At 48.0% G+C, this 14,372-nt stretch overlaps 13 non-coding genes across 13 annotated transcripts; 5 read left to right on the top strand and 8 right to left on the bottom strand.

Annotated features, from left to right (window-relative positions):
- Positions 1–7,568: 7,568 nt before the first annotated feature.
- On the bottom strand, positions 7,569–7,684 carry TRNAL-CAA (transfer RNA leucine (anticodon CAA)). Its single transcript has 2 exons — positions 7,647–7,684; positions 7,569–7,614 (listed from the first exon to the last, which is right to left on the bottom strand). It is a non-coding gene; the product is annotated as a tRNA-Leu (tRNA).
- Positions 7,685–7,927: 243 nt separating this feature from the next.
- TRNAL-CAA (transfer RNA leucine (anticodon CAA)) lies at positions 7,928–8,044 on the top strand. The gene is made up of 2 exons: positions 7,928–7,965; positions 7,999–8,044. It is a non-coding gene; the product is annotated as a tRNA-Leu (tRNA).
- A 159-nt stretch (positions 8,045–8,203) lies between these two features.
- On the bottom strand, positions 8,204–8,319 carry TRNAL-CAA (transfer RNA leucine (anticodon CAA)). The gene is made up of 2 exons: positions 8,282–8,319; positions 8,204–8,249 (listed from the first exon to the last, which is right to left on the bottom strand). It is a non-coding gene; the product is annotated as a tRNA-Leu (tRNA).
- A 799-nt stretch (positions 8,320–9,118) lies between these two features.
- TRNAL-CAA (transfer RNA leucine (anticodon CAA)) lies at positions 9,119–9,234 on the bottom strand. Its single transcript has 2 exons — positions 9,197–9,234; positions 9,119–9,164 (listed from the first exon to the last, which is right to left on the bottom strand). It is a non-coding gene; the product is annotated as a tRNA-Leu (tRNA).
- A 210-nt stretch (positions 9,235–9,444) lies between these two features.
- Positions 9,445–9,558, top strand: TRNAL-CAA (transfer RNA leucine (anticodon CAA)). The gene is made up of 2 exons: positions 9,445–9,482; positions 9,514–9,558. It is a non-coding gene; the product is annotated as a tRNA-Leu (tRNA).
- Positions 9,559–10,053: 495 nt separating this feature from the next.
- Positions 10,054–10,171, bottom strand: TRNAL-CAA (transfer RNA leucine (anticodon CAA)). Its single transcript has 2 exons — positions 10,134–10,171; positions 10,054–10,099 (listed from the first exon to the last, which is right to left on the bottom strand). It is a non-coding gene; the product is annotated as a tRNA-Leu (tRNA).
- Positions 10,172–10,577: 406 nt separating this feature from the next.
- TRNAL-CAA (transfer RNA leucine (anticodon CAA)) lies at positions 10,578–10,695 on the top strand. The gene is made up of 2 exons: positions 10,578–10,615; positions 10,650–10,695. It is a non-coding gene; the product is annotated as a tRNA-Leu (tRNA).
- Positions 10,696–11,549: 854 nt separating this feature from the next.
- Positions 11,550–11,665, bottom strand: TRNAL-CAA (transfer RNA leucine (anticodon CAA)). The gene is made up of 2 exons: positions 11,628–11,665; positions 11,550–11,595 (listed from the first exon to the last, which is right to left on the bottom strand). It is a non-coding gene; the product is annotated as a tRNA-Leu (tRNA).
- Positions 11,666–11,909: 244 nt separating this feature from the next.
- On the top strand, positions 11,910–12,024 carry TRNAL-CAA (transfer RNA leucine (anticodon CAA)). Its single transcript has 2 exons — positions 11,910–11,947; positions 11,979–12,024. It is a non-coding gene; the product is annotated as a tRNA-Leu (tRNA).
- A 496-nt stretch (positions 12,025–12,520) lies between these two features.
- Positions 12,521–12,638, bottom strand: TRNAL-CAA (transfer RNA leucine (anticodon CAA)). The gene is made up of 2 exons: positions 12,601–12,638; positions 12,521–12,566 (listed from the first exon to the last, which is right to left on the bottom strand). It is a non-coding gene; the product is annotated as a tRNA-Leu (tRNA).
- Positions 12,639–12,882: 244 nt separating this feature from the next.
- On the top strand, positions 12,883–12,997 carry TRNAL-CAA (transfer RNA leucine (anticodon CAA)). Its single transcript has 2 exons — positions 12,883–12,920; positions 12,952–12,997. It is a non-coding gene; the product is annotated as a tRNA-Leu (tRNA).
- Positions 12,998–13,156: 159 nt separating this feature from the next.
- TRNAL-CAA (transfer RNA leucine (anticodon CAA)) lies at positions 13,157–13,272 on the bottom strand. The gene is made up of 2 exons: positions 13,235–13,272; positions 13,157–13,202 (listed from the first exon to the last, which is right to left on the bottom strand). It is a non-coding gene; the product is annotated as a tRNA-Leu (tRNA).
- Positions 13,273–14,070: 798 nt separating this feature from the next.
- TRNAL-CAA (transfer RNA leucine (anticodon CAA)) lies at positions 14,071–14,186 on the bottom strand. The gene is made up of 2 exons: positions 14,149–14,186; positions 14,071–14,116 (listed from the first exon to the last, which is right to left on the bottom strand). It is a non-coding gene; the product is annotated as a tRNA-Leu (tRNA).
- Positions 14,187–14,372: the final 186 nt, after the last annotated feature.

The raw sequence follows: 14,372 nt of genomic DNA, 5'->3' as shown, positions 1-14,372 counted from the left end.
AAACCACTGTGTCAACCACTGTGTAAACCACTGTGTCAACCACTGTGTAAACCACTGTGTAAACCACTGTGTAAACCACTGTGTCAACCACTGTGTCAACCACTGCGTAAACCACTGTGTAAACCACTGTGTAAACCACTGCATAAACCACTGTGTAAACCACTGTGTAAACCACTGCGTAAACCACTGCGTAAACCACTGTGTCAACCACTGTGTAAACCACTGTGTAAACCACTGTGTAAACCACAGTGTAAACCACTGTGTAAACCACAGTGTAAACCACTGTGTAAACCACTGTGTAAACCACAGTGTAAACCACTGTGTAAACCACTGTGTAAACCACTGTGGTAAACCACTGTGTAAACCACAGTGTAAACCACTGTGTAAACCACTGCGTAAACCACTGCGTAAACCACTGTGTAAACCACTGTGTAAACCACTGTGTAAACCACTGCGTAAACCACTGCGTAAACCACTGTGTAAACCACTGTGTAAACCACTGTGTCAACCACTGTGTAAACCACTGTGTAAACCACTGCGTAAACCACTGTGTCAACCACTGTGTAAACCACTGTGTCAACCACTGTGTCAACCACTGTGTAAACCACTGTGTAAACCACTGCGTAAACCACTGCGTAAACCACTGTGTAAACCACTGTGTAAACCACTGCGTAAACCACTGTGTAAACCACTGTGTCAACCACTGTGTAAACCACTGTGTCAACCACTGTGTCAACCACTGTGTAAACCACTGTGTAAACCACTGCGTAAACCACTGTGTCAACCACTGTGTAAACCACTGTGTCAACCACTGTGTAAACCACTGTGTCAACCACTGTGTCAACCACTGTGTAAACCACAGTGTAAACCACTGTGTAAACCACTGTGTAAACCACTGTGTAAACCACTGTGTCAACCACAGTGTAAACCACAGTGTAAACCACTGTGTAAACCACTGTGTAAACCACTGTGTAAACCACTGTGTAAACCACAGTGTCAACCACTGTGTCAACCACTGTGTAAACCACTGTGTAAACCACTGTGTAAACCACTGTGTAAACCACTGTGTCAACCACTGTGTCAACCACAGTGTCAACCACTGTGTAAACCACTGTGTAAACCACTGTGTAAACCACTCCGTAAACCACTGTGTCAACCACTGTGTAAACCACTGTGTCAACCACTGTGTCAACCACTGTGTCAACCACTGTGTAAACCACTGCGTAAACCACTGTGTAAACCACTGTGTAAACCACTGTGTAAACCACTGTGTAAACCACTGCGTAAACCACTGTGTCAACCACTGTGTAAACCACTGTGTAAACCACTGTGTAAACCACTGTGTAAACCACTGTGTCAACCACTGTGTCAACCACTGTGTCAACCACTGTGTAAACCACTGCGTAAACCACTGTGTAAACCACTGCGTAAACCACTGTGTCAACCACTGTGTCAACCACTGTGTCAACCACTGTGTCAACCACTGTGTCAACCACTGTGTCAACCACTGTGTAAACCACTGTGTCAACCACTGTGTCAACCACTGTGTCAACCACTGTGTCAACCACTGTGTAAACCACTGTGTAAACCACTGCGTAAACCACTGTGTAAACCACTGTGTAAACCACAAAGGAGGAGGAATGGGAAACTCTCTGTTGAAACCCTCTCGTCGTGCCCAGCAGACCTCGACATTGAACATCTTGCTGCCATCAAGCACAAGAACAGAATTATAAATTAGTTAGCGTGTCTGTGTGTGTCTCTCCGTGTCTGTCTGTGTGTGTGCGTCTGTCTGTGTGTGTGTCTGTGTGTCTGTCTGTGTGAAAGGAGCGGTGGTGCAGCGGTTAGTGCACTGCGCTACGAACCTGGCGACCCGGGTTCGATTCCCGCTCACGGCCAACACCGGTGACGATTATCTGAACCGGTTCTGGGCTTCCTCTAGGTCGACTCGGCCTAAAATGAGTACCCGGTGCGATGTGTAAACATCGCCACTGGGGAGACAAAGACGGCCGGGCGTTGTGCTGGCCACCCACCCCCCTCCTGTGCAGATCCGACCATCAGAGGTGCTCGCTAGCAGCACTTGCCCCTACAGTCTGTTACAGGCTATACGGGGGATCTTTGTCTTTGTTTAGTGTGTGTGTGCGGCAAATCTGTAAATAAGAAAGCGATGTGTGTGCGTCACACGCGTAATGCGCGCCGCCTGCGATATATAAGACGCGAGCACGTGTGCAGCACTCCGTGATGAAGCAGCAGCAGCACCGTGTGTGCATGCTCAAGTTACTTGCTCATCGGAGGTGCGAAAGAAAGAAAGTGTAAACACGCACGTTTCGCATCGCTTCGTGTGCTCTGCGTTACATGTTATAGGTATGTATATACGCATACACACACACGAATACGTGTTAAAAATCAGCCTGTTTGAGTCACAGCCCTGCGTCAGGCAGAGAGCTTGCACGGCGCCACGTTCGCGTAACGACACTGGCAGCTCAGACGTCGATTCCGTTCGTCTTTGGCCGATTCTCAGGGGACTCGAACGCGCGTTTCCATCGCTCGACCTCCACTCATCCTCGCAGCAGCACAAGCAGCGGCGTTTGGCTCGCCGTCGAACGGTCACCGCATCGCGCGCTACGCAGGAGGTCGTGGGTTCGATCCCGACCCTGACGATGCCTGCTGCTGTATATTTGGAGTTTGCGTGTCTCTCTCTCTCATCACCATCACGGTGGCTATGCGATGTTAACCACCTCGCCTGGTATACAGGAGGTCGTGAGTTCGATCCCGACACTGACGCCTGCTGCTGTATTTGTGGAGTCTGCGTGTCTCTCTCTCTCATCACCATTACGGTGGCTATGAGATGTTAACTACCTCGCCTGGTATACAGGAGGTCGTGGGTTCGATCCCGACACTGACGCCTGCTGCTGTATATTTGGAGTTTGCGTGTTTCTCCCTCTCATCATCATCACGGTGGCTATGAAATGTTAACCACCTCGCCTGGTATACAGGAGGTCGTGGGTTCGATCCCGACCCTGACGACGCCTGCTGCTGTATATTTGGAGTTTGCGTGTTTCTCTCTCTCATCACCATGACGGTGGCTATGAGATGTTAACCACCTCGCCTGGTATACATGAGGTCGTGGGTTCGATCCCGACCCTGACGCCTGCTGCTGTATATTTAGATTCTAGATTTGAAGTTTTCGTGACTGCAAGGGGTCCATACTCTTTGGTTTTTTCGGTAAAGTCACGGAGGTAAAAAATAATAAAATAAATTAAATCACTCATTTTGCTGTGACGGTGCCACCTGAAGACGGAAGCTTGTGTTGTCTCCGAAACGTCGTGATTAATTTTTTTTATTTTTTTCGAAAAAAACAAAGAGTATGTATATTTAGAGTTTGCGCGTCTCTCTGACCACCACCACCACCACCACGTGACTTCTATTTCGTGTTGTGCGCGGTGCTTTTAGCGCCACAGCGCGTCGATTTGTAGCGATTATTTTCATTTGTTTGCAGGTGACTGTGTATTTCATATCGAAATCGCCTCCAGTGCTGTTGCTGCTGCTGGCGGCAATAAAAGTTGTTTAAAAGTGAAGTCTGTGACACGTGCGGCGTGCGAGAGGCTTGACAAGCAACGCAACCATCACCGAGGCCTGGGCTCGAACTCAGTCGGGGCTCAGCTGTGACGAAGTCACCGCGGGGTGGATCGACGGCCACTTTGACGATGCGAGCCGCATACCGCGGCAGAGCGGTGCCTTTTAAACGCGGGGGGCTCCACGGGGAGACGGGGGAGGGGGGGCGGTGCGGGGATTACAGCCGCACTCAAAGCTCCCAACGAACTGGAAGCTCTGAGGCAGCCGGCGTGATCATCGCAGAGTCTTAGCGTCACGCGCACAGCTCAATAAAGTGAGACACATTACGAGATTAAAGGATCACGGACGGGGTTGGACCCCGCGCGCGCCAACGCCTAGCAAGCCCCTGACCGCGCAGCGAGCGTAAAGCTCCCCCCCCCCCTCTCTGCTACGACGAACGCATTGAAGTCACAAGACGTCCGTGGTGGTGGTGATGATGGTAAGAGACATCGGTGTTATTATTCTTAGGTTTTTTTCGGTAAAGTCACGTAGGTAAAACATTTTAAATTAAAATTAATTAAAGTAAAATAAAATTAATTTGAAATTTTTTACCTACGTGACTTTACCGAAAAAACCAAAGAATATGAATCATTGCAGTCACGAAAGCTTCAAATCTAGAATCGGTGTTCTTCATTGCAAGGCTCGCAGTGCCACCGCCGGCCTCTGATGGCCTCCAGTGGGGCCCAGGACGGGTGAACCCCGACAAGACACAAATGGTGAAAACACCAACACCAACATCATCATCTTCGTGCTGTGTGGCGGTCCTACTGAAAATTAGTGAAGAACACTAATTAATATTAAGGATTCATAATAATAAAAAACTAAAATAGTTGACGTTTCGGGCAATTGCCCTTCTTCATAGCACATGTAATCAGCAGCCTGTTGCAAAGGTTCGAGCGAAGATCCCGCGGCCGCCCTGGTTAATCGTGTGCGTGTCGTCATCATCATCGTCATCGTCACCTCCAGCAATCATGGCGCACCACGTGTACACATCGTCACTCAGCATCTTCAACCACTGTGCAATCACACGCGGCATCATCACACACGGCATCATCACACAGTCCTGGGCCTCCCCTAGGTCACCTCAGCCTTAAATGAGTACCGAGTGTGATGCTAAACAACAAACGTCGGCACGAGGGAGACAAAGGCGGCTGGGCGTGGTGCTGGCCACCCACCCCCTCGCGTGCCGTTCGGGCCTTCAAAAATGCTATTCCCAAACACGCACTTGCCCCAACAGTCTGTTTAGGTTATACGGGGTTGTTTTGTCTTTATCTTAGAATTTGCGTGTGCGCGCGCGTATGCAGCGCGTGTCGCGTGTGTGGTGTGTGGGTGTGTGGGTGTGGTGTGTAGGTGTTTGGGTGTGTGGTGTGTACGTGTGTACGTGTGTGGTGTGTGGTGTGTACGTGTGTGGGTGTGTGGTGTGTGGGTGTGTGGTGTGTGGTGTGTGGGTGTGTGGTGTGTACGTGTCGCGTGTGTGGGTGTGTGTGGTGTGTGTGGTGTGTACGTGTGTGGTGTGTGGGTCTGTACGTGTGTGGTGTGTGGGTGTGTGTGGTGTGGGTGTGTGTGGTGTGTGTGGTGTGTGGGTGTGTACATGTGTGGTGTGTGGGTGTGTGGGTGTGTACGTGTCGTGTGTGTGGCGAGAGGCGAGAGGAGGGAGAGCTCTCTCGTATCAAGAGGAAGTTGGCAGCCTTCACGTGGCCCCAACTCTGTCGAGTGCGAGATCGCGACGCGTACTATCGTCGCGATCTCACGGTCTGCGGACCAACAACAACATCAACAACAACAACGGCGACAACAACAACAACACAGACCACGCCAAACAGCGACGCGCCAGATATGGGCCCCGGGACATCAGAATATTTATTCGTACTGGAGGAGGAATCCGATGAGTTATAAAGCTCTATTTCTCACGCGTGTCCAGTCAGAGCGGGTCTGAACGTTGCAACACACAATACAAAAACACGACAGGAGTGAAAAGTTAAGTAAAGGAAAGCACATATCACTTACAAAAAAGTGCACAAATAAAACTCAACTATTTTTTTCTATATCTTATATAAAGCCCACTGAGAGATTAACGTATTCATCAGAAGCGACCTGGCCACTAATGATAGCGCAACAAAGTGGCCTTTTCACCGTCGTACACATTCATAGCGGCAAAAGAATCTAAAAATAATCCACAAAACTCTCGCTGCGTCACGACGCTCTTCGCTTCTGGCGTGACCACCCCGAATGTGAAATTGTGGCCGCGTTGCACCATTGAGCGCCCCCCACCCCCCACCCCCCCCCCCCATACGAAAGAAAGAAGACGCGTAAAGTGGTTGTGGTGGAGGGGAGGGAAGGGAAGGGAGGAGCGGTGGGAGGAAGGGGGGGTAGGAGGGAGTGGAGGCCCGGGTTCGGCTTGGGTCTAGACAGAGCGGAGCCAAGCTGCGTGCCAACGGCAGAAGGGGGTAGGGGGGGTGGTAGAGCTGTCGGGTGGGAGGCGATGGGGAGGCCCAAGCAAGAGTCGTTTGCGGAAGGATGGATGGATGGCCGGGGTTGGTGTGTGTGTGGGGGGGTCGGCTGTGAATGGGTGATGGTGATGATGGGAGGGAGAGAGGGGGGTGCGCGCGTGGGAGGTCAGAACGCGCGCGATTGAGGGCAGCAATTTGATGTCAGAGTCGGGTAATGGCATAATGTCCATGATGGTGTGTGTATGCCGGTGGAGGGGGGTGGGGTGTCGGGTGCGGTGGTGGTGGGGGTAGTGGGTAGAGAGGTGCGGGTAAGGTCACAACGGCCCGTCAGAATAACATCACGGGCCGTGCGGTAATGTTACACTAAGCGTTAGGGAGGGCGATGCTGCCACCATCGCACGCGACGTACATCAGCTGCGTCGCCGCTCATCCGCGTTCGCCGTTCCTTGGTTTTGTCCTCGCAGCAGCAGCAGCGATGGCAGCAGTGGCGAGCTGTGGCTGCTGGGCCATCGACCAGAGGTCGCAAACGGGTTTTGATTCCTTACCCGTACCCGGCCGCACCAGGGTCGCAAATGGGTACCCGTACCTGGCCGGGTACGGGTAGCCGGGTACCCGGTTGCGACCTCTGCCATCGAACAAAGAAGGACGCTGCATCGCGCGCTCTCGGATGCGCTTCCGCGGCCGTCTGGAACGTTCTGCGTTCCCACATTAGGAAGCCACTGGAGCAGTGCGCTTTTAAATCATCGAGATTGACGAACTCATTTCTTCAGAACTGCCTTTCGCGTTTCGTTTGCTGTCCATCCCCACGCACTCCGAGTAGCATGGTTGTCGCTACTTACGATGCGAAAAAAGTTCAATACGCGTACCATGTGCTGTGGATGTCTGTGATTCGGCTCCGCCTTAAGATCGGCTCACATCTGGTTTTTAATGAAGTTGCCGTTATATTTTAAGCACTCTTTTAAACGAGTCTCATACGTGCAGACGTGATTCTAACGGTGGTTGGTCTAACTCTAGACATCTGATCATTTGGCACACATACTGTGGACTGCAGTTGAGTGGGACATATTTCAGATAGCTTGTGTTTATGAAAGTAAAACTTACCCAAAACGTCGATGTCAGGAGTGGGGGATCGAACCCGCGACTTCGTTTAGAAAAGAACAAACTGATCCTCGCCTTGAATTTAAACCGCTCGGCCATCCTGACCACAGGCATCTGAGCAATTTGTTCATTAGCGGGTACGCTGCGATATTCTGAGCATTGTGAATGAGTACAGCATGCAGAGACGGAGCACTGAACGTGTCTATATATAGGACTCATTAACTCAGGGCTGGTCAAACTCAAGTCTTCGCAGACTACGCTGAAACTTAAAAGCTACAAATGCGTTGCCCCGCCGCGATTAAAAACACTATTGCTGGTGGCTCAATATGAACCTAGTCATGCACTGTGTTGAATGTGAACTTCTTCCAAATGACACAAATTCTCAAAAGATAATTTTAAAAAATACTATGTCAGAAGTGGGGTTCGAACCCACACCTCCATTCGGAGACCAGATGTCCCGCGTTGAGCACGGAAGGCTTCACTCGCCTTGAGTCTGGCGCCTTAGACCGCTCGGCCACCCTGACGACGAACACCAACCTGATTATTTGTTCATTAGTGGGTACACTACGATATTATGGCCACTTGTGAATGAGTACAGCAGACAGACGTAGCACTGAAAAGTTATACCATAAACTCGGGGCTAGTCAAGCTCAGTTACAACCAAACCCCAGGGCTTGTAAAACTCTACGAAGACTCGCAAGTATGTTGAAGGGTGACCCGCGGTTTGCCCGACCTCTAATCAACAAATGCCCAGTTTGGTGGCCGTGGTCAGGATGGCCGAGTGGTCTAAGGCGCCAGACTCAAGGCGAAACGAAGCCTTCCGTGCTCAACGGGGGATATCTGGTCTCCGAATGGAGGCGTGGGTTCGAACCCCACTTCTGACATGCAATTTTTTTAATTTTATGCAAAATATATGACTTTGTTAGCATTGGCTAACCGGGAGACGAAGCGACGAAATGACAACACGAGTCCAGGAGATCGACGGGAGGCCGTGAGAGATGGCGAAGGCTTGGCGAGACTAAATGATATAAAATAAAAAATCTTGTCAGAAGTGGGGTTCGAACCCACGCCTCCATTCGGAGACCAGATGTCCCGCGTTGAGCACGCAAGGCTTCACTCGCCTTGAGTCTGGCGCCTTAGACCGCTCGGCCATCCTGACCACGACCACCAACCTGGTGTGGAACAATCCGTTTCAAAGACAATACAAATACGACGGGAGCATGTTTTTTTTGTTTGCATGTTCACCACGAGGAAATGTGGTGAAAACAGAAATGATTCCTTGCAAAAGGTTTCAAGATTGGTGTTTTAACATCTGAACACAACTGTTTCATTGCCAGAAACGGTAAACCCTATTCGAATAGACAACGGCTGATGAAGGGGACGATGATGATTGCTGTTAACCAATGAAAAATAATTCAACTTATTTTGCGTGAAATGTATTAAAACTGATGTCAGGAGCGTGGTTTGAATCCACGCCTCCAGTCGGAGATCAGAAGTCCCCACGTTGAGCACGGAAGGCTTCCATCACCTTGAATCTGGCTCCCGAGACTGCTCGGCCACAATCCACAAAGCCATCACTCCAACCATGAAGAAGGATCCTCTTGAGGAGCCATTCAAAATCATCACCTTACCCTACATTGCGGGGGTTACAAAAAGATCTCCAAAATCCTGAATAAACACAAGATCCAGGTCCGATTCAACACAGTACATAAAATCCATGATGTGGTCCCGTCTGTAAAAGATGTGGTTGATCCAGGTCCGATTCAACACAGTACATAAAATCCATGATGTGGTCCCGTCTGTAAAATATGTGGTTCGAAACCCATACAAATTATACCAATTTAAACTAAACAACAATAGTTGAACTGCCATAGTTCATTGGATCGCTGGTGTATCAAATGATTACGTTTGTAATAGAGGCTATCTACGGTAAAAACTTATTATAGAATAAAAGTGCTTGTCAGAAGTGGGGTTCGAACCCACGCCGCCATTCGGAGACCAGATGTCCCGCGTTGAGCACGGAAGGCTTCATTCGCCTTGAGTCTGGCGCCTTAGACCGCTCGGCCATCCTGACCACAATCACCAACCTGAGCATTTGTTCATTAGAGGTGGAGCAAACCGCGGGTCACCTTTCATTTCCATTCCGTAGAGTTGTATCAGCCCTGGGGTTTGGTTGTCACTGTTCACTGCTATGTCTGCATTATTTACTCATTCACAATGGTCAGAATATCGTAGTGTACCCACTAATGAACAAATGCTCAGGTAAGTCAGGTGGTTGAAAGTGGTCAGGATGGCCGAGCGGTCTAAGGCGCCAGACTCAAGGTGAGGAAACCTTCCGTGCTCAACGCGGGATATCTGGTCTCCGAATGGAGGCGTGGTTCGAACCCCACTTCTGACAAACACTTTTATAAATTTCAAGCAAAATATATGAATTATTTTTCATTGGTTAACAACAATCATCATCTTCAATTGCTGTTTTTTTGTATTTTTCATAAGTATTTTAGTGCAGCGTTGCAACTGGAATAACACTCATATTTAACAACATCAGCTTAATTCACTTTTACATTATTTTATAAACAGGTCAAGCCAACCAGCAGTTGAGAGGGAATGGTTGTCTCTGGTGTGGACCAATCAGTTTCAAAGACAATCATATACTACCAGAGCATGTTTTTGTTGTTTGCATGTTCACCACAAATAAATGTGGTGAATGCAGACATGATTCATCCCCAAAAAGTTTAAGTTTGGTATTTTAAAAATTTAACACAACTGTTTAATTGCCAGCAACGGTAAACCTTATTCGAATAGACAATGGCTGATGAAGGATGCGAAGATGATGCTGTTAACCAATGAAAAATTAATTAAACTTATTTTGCGTGAAATGTATTAAAACTGATGTCAGAAGTGGGGTTCGAACCCACGCCTCCATTCGGAGACCAGATTTCCCGCGTTGAGGCACGGAAGGCTTCGTTTCGCCTTGAGTCTGGCGCCTTAGACCGCTCGGCCATCCTGACCACGAGCACAAACCTGGGCATTTGTTCATTAGAGGTGGAGCAAACCGCGGGTCACCTTTCATTTCCATTCCGTAGAGTTGTATCAGCCCAGGGGGTTGGTTGTCACTGTTCACTGCTATGTCTGCATAATTTACTCATTCACAATGGCCAGAATATCGTAGTGTACCCACTAATGAACAAATGCTCAGGTTAAATTTCGATTTAAAGTTTTCGTGACTGTAGGGATTAATCTTCTTGGTTTTTTCGGTAAAGTCACGTAGAAGGGAAATAATAAATAATAAACATAATAAAATAATAAAAGAAAATACTATTACGTTTTCTTTTTTTTCTTTTATTATTTTCCTTCTACGTGACTTTACCGAAAGAACCAAGAAGATGAATGTGAATGCTCAGGTTGTTGAAAGTGGTCAGGATGGCCGAGCGGTCTAAGGCGCCAGGCTCAAGGCGAAACGAAGCCTTCCGTGCCTCAACGCGGGAAATCTGGTCTCCAAATGGAGGCGTCGGTTCGAACCCCACTTCTGACAACCACTTTTATAAATGTAATGCAAAATATATGAATTATTTTTCATTGGCTAACAGCAATCATCATCTTCAACTGCGGGTTGTGGAGTACTCGACACGACAGCTTCTTGTCTTTTCTCTTCACTTTATTTCGCTTATTTCGATCAACACTCCTCCATTCAACATCGCTCAACGTTCCTCCAGCTAACACCGCTGCTATCTTTCTCCACTTCCATGGTGAATCTGATGGATGGGTGTCTGGAATTGATGTGGTCCAGGAAATGGTTCAATGCTGGGAGGCCATGTGGCCAAATGACGAAAGTGTCATCCACATATCTCTTCCACAGTGAAGGACGCAGGGTGGACGTCTGGATGGCGTCTGATTCTAACTTTTCCATGAAAAGATTGGTTATCACTGGTGACAAGGGGAAGCCCATAGGGGTACCATCATTCTGTTTGTCGAAGGTGCCATTCCAGGTAAAGTAAGTGTTGGTGAGGCAATGCCGAACCAGCGCAGGTACAACCGAGTTCAGTCCATGTTGGACCAAGTCTTCAATTATTGTTAAGGTGTCAGGCACTGGGACTTTGGTAAACAGAGATACCACATCAAATCTGACGAGGATATCGTCAGGAGACAGTACCATGTACTTGACCATAGAGACCAATTGGGTTGAGTTAAGTACTGCTGAAGTGGTCTTGCCAGTGAAGGGAAGCAGAGTATCTGATAAAAAAACAGGCTAGTTTGTAGGCAGGATAGTTTAATTTGTTATTACGGAGACGGAGCGACGAAATCACAACACGAGTCCAGTAGCTCGAAGGAAGGCCGTGAGAGATGGCAAAGGCTTGACGAAACTAAATGTTTTAAAATAAAAAGCCTTGTCAGAAGTGGGGATCGAACCCACGCCTCCATTCGGAGACCAGATTGCCCGCGTTGAGCACGGAAGGCTTCACTTGCCTTGAGTCTGGCGCCTTAGACCGCTCGGCCATCCTGACCACGAACACCAACCTGATGATTTGTTCATTAGTGGGTACACTACGATATTATGGCCATTTGTGAATGGGTACAGCAGACAGACGTAGCACTGAACAGTTATGACCATAAACGCAGGGCTAGTCAAACTCAGTTACAACCAAACCCCAGTGCTGGTAAAACTCTACGGAGACTCGCAAACAGATTGAAGGGTGACGCGCGGTTTGTCCGACCTCTAATCAACAAATGCCCAGGCTGGTGTTTGTGGTCAGGATGGCCGAGCGGTCTAAGGCGCCAGACTCAAGGCGAGGAAGCCTTCCGTGCTCAACGCGGGCAATCTGGTCTCCGAATGGAGGCGTGGGTTCGAACCCCACTTCTGACAAACACTTTTATAAATTTCAAGCAAAATATATGAATTATTTTTCATTGGTTAACAACAATCATCATCTTCAATTGCTGTTTTTTTTGTATTTTTCATAAGTATTTTAGTGCAGCGTTGCAACTGGAATAACACTCATATTTAACAACATCAGCTTAATTCACTTTTACATTATTTTATAAACAGGTCAAGCCAACCAGCAGTTGAGAGGGAATGGTTGTCTCTGGTGTGGACCAATCAGTTTCAAAGACAATCATATACTACCAGAGCATGTTTTTGTTGTTTGCATGTTCACCACAAATAAATGTGGTGAATGCAGACATGATTCATTCCCAAAAAGTTTAAGTTTGGTATTTTAAAATTTTAACACAACTGTTTAATTGCCAGCAACGGTAAACCTTATTCGAATAGACAATGGCTGATGAAGGATGCGAAGATGATGCTGTTAACCAATGAAAAATTAATTAAACTTATTTTGCGTGAAATGTATTAAAACTGATGTCAGAAGTGGGGTTCGAACCCACGCCTCCATTCGGAGACCAGATTTCCCGCGTTGAGGCACGGAAGGCTTCGTTTCGCCTTGAGTCTGGCGCCTTAGACCGCTCGGCCATCCTGACCACGAGCACAAACCTGGGCATTTGTTCATTAGAGGTGGAGCAAACCGCGGGTCACCCTTCAATATACTTGCGAGTCTCCGAAGAGTTTTACCAGCCCTGTGGTTTGGTTGTAACTGAGCTTGACTAGCGCTGAGTTTATGATTATAACCGTTCAGTGCTACGTCTGTCTGCTGTACTCATTCACAAATGGCCAGAATATTGTAGTGTACCTACTAATGAACAAATGCCCAGGATGGAGCTCGTGGTCAGGATGGCCGAGCGGTCTAAGGCGCCAGACTCAAGGCGAGGAAGCCTTCCGTGCTCAACGCGGGACATCTGGTCTCCAAATGGAGGCGTGGGTTCGAACCCCACTTCTGACAACCAATTTTTTTAATTTTATGCAAAATATATGACTTTGTTAGCATTGGCTAACCGGGAGACGAAGCGACGAAATGACAACACGAGTCCAGGAGATCGACGGGAGGCCGTGAGAGATGGCGAAGGCTTGGCGAGACTAAATGATATAAAATAAAAAATCTTGTCAGAAGTGGGGTTCGAACCCACGCCTCCATTCGGAGACCAGATGTCCCGCGGTGAGCACGCAAGGCTTCACTCGCCTTGAGTCTGGCGCCTTAGACCGCTCGGCCATCCTGACCACGACCACCAACCTGGTGTGGAACAATCCGTTTCAAAGACAATACAAATACGACGGGAGCATGTTTTTTTTGTTTGCATGTTCACCACGAGGAAATGTGGTGAAAACAGAAATGATTCCTTGCAAAAGGTTTCAAGATTGGTGTTTTAACATCTGAACACAACTGTTTCATTGCCAGAAACGGTAAACCCTATTCGAATAGACAACGGCTGATGAAGGGGACGATGATGATTGCTGTTAACCAATGAAAAATAATTCAACTTATTTTGCGTGAAATGTATTAAAACTGATGTCAGGAGCGTGGTTTGAATCCACGCCTCCAGTCGGAGATCAGAAGTCCCCACGTTGAGCACGGAAGGCTTCCATCACCTTGAATCTGGCTCCCGAGACTGCTCGGCCACAATCCACAAAGCCATCACTCCAACCATGAAGAAGGATCCTCTTGAGGAGCCATTCAAAATCATCACCTTACCCTACATTGCGGGGTTACAAAAAGATCTCCAAAATCCTGAATAAACACAAGATCCAGGTCCGATTCAACACAGTACATAAAATCCATGATGTGGTCCCGTCTGTAAAAGATGTGGTTGATCCAGGTCCGATTCAACACAGTACATAAAATCCATGATGTGGTCCCGTCTGTAAAATATGTGGTTCGAAACCCATACAAATTATACCAATTTAAACTAAACAACAATAGTTGAACTGCCATAGTTCATTGGATCGCTGGTGTATCAAATGATTACGTTTGTAATAGAGGCTATCTACGGTAAAAACTGATTATAGAATAAAAGTGCTTGTCAGAAGTGGGGTTCGAACCCACGCCTCCATTCGGAGACCAGATGTCCCGCGTTGAGCACGGAAGGCTTCACTCGCCTTGAATCTGGCGCCTTAGACCGCTCGGCCATCCTGACCACAATCACCAACCTGAGCATTTGTTCATTAGAGGTGGAGCAAACCGCGGGTCACCTTTCATTTCCATTCCGTAGAGTTGTATCAGCCCTGGGGTTTGGTTGTCACTGTTCACTGCTATGTCTGCATTATTTACTCATTCACAATGGTCAGAATATCGTAGTGTACCCACTAATGAACAAATGCTC

The sequence above is a fragment of the Lethenteron reissneri genome, chromosome 16, assembly GCF_015708825.2.
Source record: "Lethenteron reissneri isolate LAM-NWPU_2019-01 chromosome 16, ASM1570882v1, whole genome shotgun sequence".
NCBI classification, from domain to species: Eukaryota; Metazoa; Chordata; class Hyperoartia; order Petromyzontiformes; family Petromyzontidae; genus Lethenteron; species Lethenteron reissneri.
This window is presented reverse-complemented; position numbering and strand designations above follow the sequence as displayed.